Source organism: Urocitellus parryii, chromosome X (genome assembly GCF_045843805.1).
Source record: "Urocitellus parryii isolate mUroPar1 chromosome X, mUroPar1.hap1, whole genome shotgun sequence".
Lineage (NCBI taxonomy): Eukaryota > Metazoa > Chordata > Mammalia > Rodentia > Sciuridae > Urocitellus > Urocitellus parryii.
Genome location: NC_135547.1, coordinates 117,749,501 through 117,761,597, shown reverse-complemented (window position 1 = coordinate 117,761,597; position 12,097 = coordinate 117,749,501). Strand labels below are relative to the sequence as shown.

At 36.9% G+C, this 12,097-nt stretch overlaps 1 protein-coding gene and 1 non-coding gene across 2 annotated transcripts in view; both read right to left on the bottom strand.

Moving 5' to 3' along the window:
* The window catches only part of Map3k15 (mitogen-activated protein kinase kinase kinase 15), a 114,602-nt gene that overhangs the window by 76,655 nt on the left and 25,850 nt on the right, over window positions 1-12,097 (bottom strand). The gene's annotated exons all lie outside the window — the stretch shown is intronic.
* Trnav-aac (transfer RNA valine (anticodon AAC)) lies at window positions 9,420-9,491 on the bottom strand. The gene has a single exon. It is a non-coding gene; the product is annotated as a tRNA-Val (tRNA).

Genomic DNA, 12,097 nt, shown 5'->3' with positions numbered 1-12,097 from the left:
CTGTGGGTACCAGCTATTGGCATTAACCCCCTCAAAATACAAATGCCAGTGTTATAAATAGACGGCTCAAGAATTAAGGTGTGTGGGGGTGATCGCTGAGGAAGGTGGCTCAGATCTACTTCTTCATCAGCAGGAACTGCCTGTACCAAAAGAACAAAGACCCTTCCCCTCCCTGCAACACTTTTGAATTCTCAAAGAGACTCAAACTAGCCAGCAAACTAGTAGGTTTTGGTAGGTTAGAGAAGTTTCTCCCTCATCCATGCCAGGAAAACCATGTTGCTAAATTAAATGCCATTTATAAATTCAGAAGTGAAAATATTTTTCTTCTATCTGAAATTGGTTAAGTTCATGGTAAAAGCCCTCCTATTTCAGATTGAGAGGGAGGAAAGAAAGGGTGTGTGGATCAGTGAGGTATAGAAGGTAAAATACCTTTGAAGAAACAATCCTAATTAAGCTGGGCTGGAGGTGTGAAAAGCTTCTCAAATTCTATCCCCAGAAAAAAACCATAACTAGTAAAAATTCTTTTTAATAAAGACATTTAAAAATGTAAAGTCTCAGCCGGGTGCGGTGGCACACAGCTCGGGAGGCTGAGGCAGGAGGATGGCAAGTTCAAAGACAGTCTCAGCAAAAACGGAGGCACTAAGCAACTCAGTGAGACCCTGTCTCTAAATTAAATACAAAATAGTGTATAGTGGTTGAGCTTAATCCCTGGTACCCCCTCCAAAAGATTAAGGCTGAAAAAGTGAAGATCAAACAAAGACATGTCCAGATAAACAAAATCTGAGATAAATTTATGCTAGTAGACCCATCTTACAAAAATACTAAAGGAAGTTCTTTAGAATGGAAGAAATTGAGAGTAGACAAAAAATTCTAATAAAAGTAGTTATGTAGGCAATTATAAAATGCAGTATGATCATAAATTTCTTTTCCTTTCTTCTCTTAACCAACTTAAAAAATAAATGTAGAAAAGGATGTATATAATCCATATTTTGGGGTTTATAACATATAGAGAGATGTAAGCTATTTGACAATAATAATAAAAAGCATAGCACACAAGTGGGAATAAAATTGCTTTGGAATAAGGAAATGACACCAAATGGTAATTCAAATCCACAAGAACAAATGAAAAGGACAAAAAAATGGTAAATAAAAAATAGAAATTTTGATGTGCTGTTTAAATTTCCAGTAGCAAATAAATGTATATATAGAGGAAAAAAAAAATAAATAAAAAATAGATACCACACATATACTCTTACTCTCCTTCTCTCTCCCTCTCCTAATTCTCTTTCCTTTTCTTAGTTTCATTAAAATACATAATTGTGGGGCTGGAGTTGTGGCTCAATGGTAGAGCGCTTGCATAGCACATGTGAGGCCCTAGGTTCAATTCTCAGCACCACATAAAATAAATAAATAAAATAAAGATTTTTTGTGGTGGTGGGGGGCCTGGGGTTGTGGCTCAGTGGTAGAGCTCGCCTAACATGCGCAGGGCCCTGGGTTCGATCCTCAGCACCACACAAAAATAAATGAATGGAATGGAGGTGTTGTGTCCAACTACAAATAAAAATATATATATATATTTTTAAAGATATTTTTTTTTAAAAAAGACATAATTGTGGGCTGGGGATATAGCTCAGTTGACAAGAGTGTTTGCCTCACAAGCACAAGGCCCTGGGTTCAATCCCCAGCACCACACACACACAAAAGAATTATAACAAAAGTATTCATAAACATTACAAATAAATAATCATAAGCCTCTGTATGGTAGATAGGTAAATTGAAGGTGAATGATCAAATCTATTTGTAAAGAATTATTATATCTTCAACTGTTTCCAAAACAAATGTTTCTACTGAAATCTTGTTTACATTATTCCTTTAGCAAACCTAGTCTTCCCAAACAGCACAAGAATAAACTTTGCCCCAGTCCTGCTCAAACCCTAAATAATGAGGTGTGAAAAATAGGATTTTGACAGCTATAAGATATGTGCTGTGACAAGTTGTTGTTCAAGGAGGCAGAGCAGCAGCAGCAGAGACCCTGCAGTTAGGATAGGAGGTGATCTTTGGAGCCAATTTTTAGCCATAGATAGAGAAAAATGAGAAGAAAGAGAGGAAATGCATGGACTCTGAAACCAGCTGAGAGTTTAATAAACAGGACTGAGGAGACAGCAGGAATCTAGAGACTTGGGAAGGTAAAAATACTTCCTTTGAAAAAATCTTTCAGAAACTGTATTAAAGTTTAAGAAATCTGACAGAAAGAAATTGGAACTAATGACTACATTTTAAAAAGCAATTCATAAACTTTCAAATGAAAGCACAGGCTTTTGAGTGCAAGTACTTTTATTCTTAAAAAGAGGAAGAATGGGCCCAAACATCTCCAAATGATGGACCACATTCAAACTTTTGTTGGTGGAGAGACCAGAAACTTAAAAGAAAAACAATGATTAACATAATACATGTTCAATAGTGAACGAGGATCAGCTATTTTTAATTGTTACATTTTTAAATGAAAACATCTCAAGAATCCAGCTCATTAAAACAAATTTAACAAAGGCAGCTTAGTTTCCTACATAAAGAAGCATTAGAACCAGTGTTCTAGCCACATTAATATGTAAACTCTTATTCTAAACACTCTCCAAATATTTCTAAAAGGATGATTCTCATATAGTAAGTGAGGTCAGAGAGCAGAGTAAAAACCACTGATCTCTGACACTGTGGGGGTAGAAAGTGGAAGATACTGTAAAGTTTTGAGTTCCTAATCTAGCAATTGCAATTTTCCAGAACTAATACCATCTATAAATATCACTACCATGAACAAACCATCCTATATCATCACTAAAAAAAGCTTAATTACATAGTCTTAAATGTTATGATATTAACTATATACACTTAACCATTCTCCTATTGCTTTACTTTCAGTTTGATTTGAAATTTTCCTTCTAAGTACCACTAAGATGAACATCTTTGCATATAGCATCTTTGTACCATGGTGTTTTCCTAAAGATAGCTTCCCAGGAGTGAAATTACTAAAACAAGTATAAAGTTCTTGATGTGTGTGGCTTAGGTGTCATAAAAGATGAAGCAATTTATTTACACTCCCACCAGCAGAGTATGAAGACATGCCAATTTCATCACCCTCCAAACAGAACTGAGCAGTGTTTTGTTTTTTCACATATGTTAGATTAGGTGAACAAGAAAGACCCTATTAGCATTGAAATAAGAAGTCAGTCTCATCCCAACTCAAAGGATTCAGGGGGCCAAGGATTAAATCCTAGTACCACTCCAACCTAGATGTACTTATCTATCTAAATGTAGTTTTGATAACTACATTTCAACATAGTCTTCCTGTAATCCTTTGTATTTAAGCATATTCAAACATATTCTCAAAAGTAATGCATAGGCTCCTCCAGAATGAAAAAGGGACCCCACGTCCCCCCAAAAGGCTAAGCACTGCCTCTCAGGACTCTTTGCAGAGGCATCATATGGAACATCCCAGCTATAGCCAAAAAATGTCAATGTTCCTTCATTGGATACACAAATAAAGCTTTCTAGTAATTCAGCATATTTCTCATCCACAAATAGCTGCCTGGATTATCCAGGACAGCTCAGGAGACCAGAGTATGTTGGAACCTCCTCTTGTCCATCAGGTTCTATCATGGCCACTAACCAAGGAGGCCAAGATGGAAACACAAACCAAGGGACCTAGTTAGAGCAGCACTTATTTTTATTTATGGCTAGTTGCTAATGGCATAGCTGGTTAATAGCAGCACAGGGTTTATAAATTAATTCTTTGGAGAAAATATGATATGTTAGAGTTTATTCCTGATGAACTTCATAATGAGACTTTCAGGTTGACCTTTCAGAGAACATTTTTTTATACTGATACAAACATTTAATCAGTCAACACATGGTCTCATTAGAAGAGAGGGGAAAGCATTAATGGCAGATGGACAGTGGTTTAATATCAGCCAAGATGAACTAAGTTCTGAGCACTTGCAGAAGAATGCACATCTTGCCTGCTGGCAGGATATGGTTCTTTGGATCTTGTAATGCAAATAAGTCACAAATCTTTAATGAAGACCAAAACTGAAAAAGCCCAGAAGACTCTAAGAAAATTTAGCAAGCTAAGGAACAAATATGGGGCAATACTTTTCACACACAAAAAAATTTAAGTTTCATAAACATATCTTTGTCTAGCCAGTTAGGAGAGAAGTTTAAAAATCAGCACATATGGCCAGGCATAGTGGGGCATGCTTGTAATCTCAGCAGCTTGGGAGGCTGAGGCAGGAGGATTGCGAGTTCAAAGCCAGCCTCAGCAACAGCAAGGTGCTAAGCAACTCAATGAAACCCTGTCTCTAAATAAAACACAAAATAGGGCTGGGATGTGGCTTAGTGGTTGAGTGCCCCTGAGTTGGATCCCCAGTACCCCCAGTACCCCCTCCAAAAAAAAATCAGCACATATGCATGTCCAGAAGAATGTAGGTTGGTTTTTGTTTTTCATGATCAATGCAAAGAACATTCCACATTGTTACCTTTCCATATTTATCTGGTCATAGGAGGAATAAATATACAGAAGCTGTATAATGATTTCAATAGCAAAATCAGGCTACTGTACCACTTAAAAGTAAATGAAAATATCCCTGCTGGAAACCATGGAGTGCTAACTGACCTACTGCAATAGTTGATCCACTTTGTTCAAACAACTGAATGATTCTCATAACATGACAATTATTTCAAAGCTGGCACAAATCTCAGAAAGCACCCTATTGTCTCATTTTTTTTTAGTTTTTAGTTGTTGGATGTTTATTTAATTAATTTATTTATATGAGGTGCTGAGAATCAAACCCAGTGCCTCACACATGCTAGGCAAACACTCTACCACTGAGCCACAACTCCAGCCCCATTGTCTCATTTTATAGAGGAGGAATCTGAGACCCAAGAATGTTAAGCAAGTGGCACACAGATGACTTACAGAGCTGGACAAATCTCAGGCCTTTCCTCTCCCTTCCTAGGACTCTTGTCACTTCAACTTAATTCTGAAATGCCCTTAAATAAATTAAGCTACACAAAATTTGCAACACAAATATATGAGGGAGTAGTGAATTTTAAGATATGTGAATTATATCTTAATTTAAAGAAAACAAATGGGTGTCCTGAATTCCAAGGACTTGTTCTGTTGGTAGGCAGAATTTAATATCAATAATGTGGTTCTGACATTGGTCCTGTGACATCTGATGTTACCCCTGTGATATTCAAGACGTACAGTGCAAAGTTTTATATTTCACACCTCTAGAGTACTTCAATTTAAGAGAACAAACAGAAGCAAAAACATAGCCATGCAGGAAAAAACAAAAAGACTGTAATAGGGAATTTATGATGAGGTAGAAATGATAGAAAATAGCCACACAAGCTAAATAAATACTCAAAGAGCAGAGATTTTTACATGATTCATATTCTGTGGATAAAATAAAATTCTTCCTTTCCATCTCTACGGGATGAAGCCTTCCCGTTTGAAATGGAGTCTTTAATAATAAAAGTAGTAGAAAACTTGATTTTCAACTCAGAAAACCCGAAAGACATGGAAAGAAGAAATTTAATTGACTTTTTACCAAACTGTCCCTAAACACTCTATGTGTTTAATAATTTTGGAGCCCAGTTCATAGAAAACTTTAGACTTGTGGAAAGCAAGAAAGAAAGAACAGGAGAAATTCTGTTACCCTCTAACCATGTTCACAAGCCAGGAGGAAGACTTCCAGTATTGAACACAATGCCCTCAGTATTGCCAATGTGTGTTTCTCAAAGAATTTCCAATTTATTGGGATTATAAAGATAACCATTTTAATGGGAACAAGTTTCTCTTAAATCTCACCGATTTTCCAGAAAAAGAAAATCACCTAGTCCAGAGGTCAGGAACCAGATTAGTTTTTTAATAACATGGTTTTTAATAAAGTACTTTTTAATAATGTGATCCAAGCTTGGAAATTTAACATTGCTTAAAAAAAAAAAAACTGTGAACTCTGGCTTCAGGACATGACAAATGAAAATGTGATCTAGTATACTTCTAACAATTCCAACTGTAAGTATTGGGTGGAACACCTCATTTTCTCTCAGTAAGTCTCCCGGGGACAGGGAATGCGCGTGTCCCCATGTTTCCTCTCTGGCAAGGTTAGGCAGTTTTCAGGTAATTACCAACCAATTTAACAGGAAAATATTATTCCTGTGCCTATCAGCCTTGAAGATCTATTTTTTTAGTCTTGGGGTATATATGATTTATATATTCTCCATATGAAATTATTATGTGTGATAGATACTCAGATGTGCTACCAAGACCCCCTTTCAGGGAAGGATATATTGCCCTAGCTACTGGAAGTTCTTTTAACCCCCAGTTCCTACTGTCAGCCCCTTCTGGAACTGCCTTAGTTGCAGAAAGCACCTTATCCAAGGTTACACTCTTTCTGATGATGGATGGATGCAGGGGTATAAAACCCTGGCCATCTCATCCTCACACAGGACAGCTCAGAAAGGCCAGTCAAGCTTGACTTCCTTTAGGGGTTTGCCAAGGCTGTCATTGGTCTTGCATCACAGCTCCATTTCTCCCTCTGCCCAGTGCTGTTTCATTCCCTCCCCTTGCCCAGTGTCAATCCCAAAGGCACTCCTTAATGAACCTCCTGGACCTTAAATTCAATCTCAGACTCTGCTTCAGGGGAAATCAATCTGTGAAATATGCTACAAATTCAAAACTGGTTATTCTTGCAAAGGAAAATGAAAACAAAGGAAGTTACAGAATATCTATGGACTATGTACACTAGTGGCAAACCATCAGGAAGTTCCAAGGTTTAACCAATAAAGTAGCCTCATGGTTGGCTGCATTTTCATTCTTTTGCTTTCATGAAGGTGCAACCTTGGAGATCTGTCATTATATAAACAAGTTTTCTGAATTGTTGAAATGCTAAGATTGACTACCTTTGTTATGTCCGAAGCAACAGCATAAAAATTGAAATGGATAAAAATACAGGAAAAGCAAAAAGTCATTTTTGTAAAGCTCTGGCTGAAAACTGAATTACATTTCAACTCAATCAAATATTGAATTATGAATTAAAATGTGATGAGTATTCACAAGATTTTTGTAACACTTTTTAATCCTGAAAAGAAAATTTAAAAAACGGTTCCATTTACAAGAGCATCCAAAAGGAAAAAATATCCAGGAATAAGTTTAAGTCAAGGAGGTGAAGACTTGTTTGCTGAAAATTATAAAAATTGTTGACAGAAATTATGGAAGATCTAAATAAATGGAAAGTCAGTCCATATTCATAAATTGTAAGACTTAATATTGTTATCAATAAGCAATCTACAGATACAATGCGATCCCTGTCAATGGTGTGGGTTTTTATTATTGCTGTTGCAGAAATGGAAAAGCCAATTCTTAAATTCATATGGAATTGCAGGGAGCCCAAAATGTCCCAAGAAAGGACGAAAAAGAAAAAGTTGGAGGACTCAGACTTCCCAATTTAAAAAATTACTTCAAAGCAACAGTAATCAAAACCGTATGCCTTGTGTATAAGGCTAGACATACATATCAATGGAACAGGACTGAAAATCCAGAAGTAAACCTTACATATAGGTTTAGTTGATTTCAGCAAGGGTGCCAAGATAATGCAATAGGGAACAAGATAGCCCTCTCAAAAAAAAAAAAAAAATGGTGCTGGGACAACTGAATATCCACACGCAAAAGAATGAACTTGGACACCTATCTCATACCAGCTATAAAAATGAACTCAAAATGGATCTGAGACCTAAATGGAGGTTTAACAGTTTTTAAAAAAATATAGGAGTAATATCTCTTGAACTTGAGTAGGGCTAAAAGTTCTTAGATACAAAAAGGGCCTGATCCATAAAAGTAATAACTGATAACTGAATTGAATAACTGAAGCCTCCAATAAAAAATCTTGCTTCCAGAGTACACAACCAATCAAAATGGGGAAAATATATGAGTAGACATTTCACCAAAGATGATCATGAATGACTAATAAGAATATTAAAAGATGCTCAACATCACTAGTCACTAGGGAAATGCAAATTAAAACTAAACTAAGATATCACTTCATACTCACTAGAATGGCTATCATAAAAAGATGGACACAACCAAGTATTGATGAGGATGTAAAGAAACTGGACCTCTCAGTGCTGGTGGAAATTTAGAATGGAACAGTTCCTTTGGAATCATTTTGGCAGTTTCTTAAGAAGTCAAACATGTATAGACCATATGACCCAACAATTCCATTCTTAAGTATCTACCCAAGAGGAATGAATATGTGTACGTCTTTATGTACACATATGTTCAGAGCAGCATTATTCATAGTATCCCCAAAGTGGAAACAACCCAAAAGCCCATCACTGGGGAGAGGACCAGTAAAATGTGGACTATCCATACAGTAGAATGTCATTTAGCAATAAAAAGGATAAAACTACTGATACACATTACATCATAAAAAAAACTTCAAAAACATGCTAATTGAAAGAAAACAGGTGCAAAAGACCTCATATGGTATGGTTCCATTCACATGAAAAGCCCAAAAAGGTAATCTATAAGACATAAAACAGATTAGAAGTTGTTTGGGTTTGGAGGTAGGAACAGGGATGGTCTGTAAAAAGGTATTTGAGGAGGTAATGGAAATGCTCCAAAACCAAATTATGGTAATGTCTGTGCAACCATGTACATTATTAAATAAAAGTCATTGGGGCTGGGGATGTGGCTCAAGCAGTAGCGCGCTCGCCTGGCATGTGTGCGGCCCGGGTTCGATCCTCAGCACCACCTACAAACAAAGATGTTGTGTCCACTGAAAACTAAAAAATAAATATTAAAATTCTCTCTCTCTCTCAAAAAAAAGAGGCATGAAAAATTTTAATAAATAAATCAATCAATAAATAAATGTCATTGAATTAGGGCTGGGGCTTTAGTTCAGTGGCAGGGCACTTGCCTAGCACTTGTGAGGCCCTGGGTTTAATTCATAGCACTATATAAAAATAAATACATAAAATAAAGACATGTTGTCCATCTACAACTACAAAAAAAATTTATGTAAAAATTTAAAAAGTCGGGCTGGGGATGTGGCTCAAGCGGTAGCACGCTCGCCTGGCACGCATGCGGCCCGGGGTTCGATCCTCAGCACCACATACAAACAAAGATGTTGTGTCTGCCGAAAACTAAAATATATATATTAAAAAATTCTCTCTCTCTCACTCTTTCTTTAAAAAAATTTTTTTAAAGTCATTGAATTATGTGTGAATTTGTAGGTATGCAAGTTATACCTAAGTAAAGCAGTTTTTTGGTACCAGGGATTGAACTCAGGGGCACTCAGCCACTGAGCCACATCCCCAGCCTTATTTTGTATTTTAGTTAGTTGTTGTTGTATTTTTTTTTTTTAATGTGATGCTGGGAAACGAACCCAGTGCCTCATGCATGTTAGGCAAGTGCTCTACCACTGAGCCACATCCCAGTCCTTGTGTTTTATTAAGAGACAGGGTCTCACTGAGTTGCTTAGTGGCTTGCTTTTGCTGAGACTGGCTTTGAACTGCCTCAGCCACCTGAGCTGCTGGGATTACAGGCGTGCGCCACCATGCCTGGCTGTAAAGCAGTTTTTAAAAAAAATATTTATTTAGTTGTAGATGAGCACAAAGTATCTTTATTTATTTTTATGTGGTTCTGAGGATTGAACCCAGTGCCTCACACATGGGAGGCAAGCACTTTACCACTGAGCTACAGCCTCAGCCCCAAGCAGTTTTTTTTTTAAAAAACAAAACCTGGTACATAAGAACATGAGCATCATTTGAAAAAGAGGTGAGCACAAAAGGTGATGTCATGTTTCCAAAGAGCAAAGGCACACAGAATGGCTATGGGCAGCCCAGCCTGAAGCCCTGAGATCAGCTTCCCAGCCTTTCCATCTCTGCTAAGCAACTACTTCTAGAAATGGAAATGAATGTGCCCAACCTTCTGCCAAATAAAGGTGTATTCAATGTGGCATCAGGCACATAACTCCCTAAAGACAGATCTCAAAGCACCTTGGTTTTCATATCTTCACAATCACACAAATATCTGGCTACATGTTCAGGCAGTAGAATGTAAGCTGTACCCCTGACTGACAGAACTTTATAAAGTTCACTCTGGCTACATTATATCTATGTGTGTTTTACCAAAATCTTTCCAAAATGATCACCAATGATTTTATCAGATTGTCTCCAGAAACGTCTGGAGTCATAAAACCCAGGCTCCCCGATTCCAGTGTTATCCCAATCCACATACAAGAGACAACTAAGCAAACTCTCCTTAAAAGTCACCCAATTTACTTTGACATTCTGTTTTAATGTTTAATCGCCATTAACTGCAAGCTGTTCATTCTGCTGATCCAAACCATTTTTCTATTTGCCCTATTTCCACTCCATCTGGAGCGGAAAAAATAACTGTCTCCTTACTTTCAGAAAGAGGATAACATTTAAGTATAACCATTAATGGTATCTTCCAAGGTTTACATCCCTTCAGCATTTACTCTTTGGTACTATTTTCTAGCCTTCAAGTTATCTCAGGTCCCTTTCAAAATTCTTCTGAAGAGTGGTTACCAGCACTCAGGAAGGGTGTGAAAAAGGAGGAATGGAGCTTTAGAGGAAGGGTAGAAAGTATAGAGATGCAGCAGGATAGAAAGAATAACTTCCAATGTTCTATAGCACAGTAGGTAACTATAGTTGACAACTACTAATTGAATATTTCAAAATAGGTAGTACAGAGGATTTTGAATGTTCCCAACACAAAGAAATGATGCTTGAGGTTATGAACATGCCAATTACCCTGATCTGTTCATACATATTGTATACATGTATTGAAATGTCACACTGTACCCATAAAAGCATACAATTACTATGTGCCAATTAAAAATATTTTTAAAAAAATTTTTAGCTATAGATGGACATAATACTTTTATTTTATTTATTTATTTTATGTGGTGCTGATGATCAAATCCAGTGCACCTCACGTGTGCTACGCAAATACTCTACACCACTGAGCTACAACCCCAGCCCCCCAATTAAAAATATTTTTAAAAAATAAAATAAAATAAAATTCTTTTGAATGCTGTAATTTTTCACACCTTCCAAGCATGATAACCAATATTGGGCACTGAATTCTAATGTAATTTAGAGACGTTAGTTGTCAAATCCTGTAGAATAAATTAATTCCTAACAAACAATCAAAACACCTAGGAAGAATGGTGCCAAAGTGTGCTTAGAATTACTATGAATATTAAAGGAATACCTGGGTATTTCAGAAGGGAGTATTTTCCAGAAGGAGAATACATAGTGGAATTATAACTGAATTCACTACATAGTATTGTAACACTAGAATTATAACACTACTTAACATTTATTATAACACTAAGTCTTTTAGAAGACAAAAATATTTCAAAGTGCAGGCCAGCCATGGTGGCGGACACCTATAATCCCAGTGACTCAGGAGGCTGATGCAGGAGGATTGTGAGTTCAAAGCCAGCATCAGCAATTTAGCAAGGCCCTAAGCAACTCAGCAAGACCCTCTCTAAACAAAATACAAAAAAGGGCTGGGGATGTGGCTCAGTGTTTAAGCACTTCTGGGTTCAATACCCAGTACAAAAGAAAATCCAGATAGATAGAAGTATATATACACCCAACAGTAAGAAATGAAAAAAGATAGCTTCTTGCCTTCATGTAGCTCATTTTGTTTTAAGGAATAGTGTTTCATAGGCATTTCTTGCATTAAATCCAAGTTACAACTTTTTGCTTGTGCAATAAATATGGAACCACAGATGTTGAATGCTGGAAGGCATCCACAAACAAAAGGACAGAGGTCAACATTTCTCATTTTACTGATAATGACCCAGACAAGGGTAGAACAACTGCCCAATGTGACTTAAGAGACGGATGCGACTCCAACTACACTTCCTGGGCCTCAAGCCCAATCTCCTTTGATTGTTCCCCCATTTCTCCATGAAGGAGGTAAAATGAAAAATCAAGATCTGGAAAGAATAGGACAGACTCCCATAAATGGAAAAACATCAGTACGTCAATGGGACAAAACAAA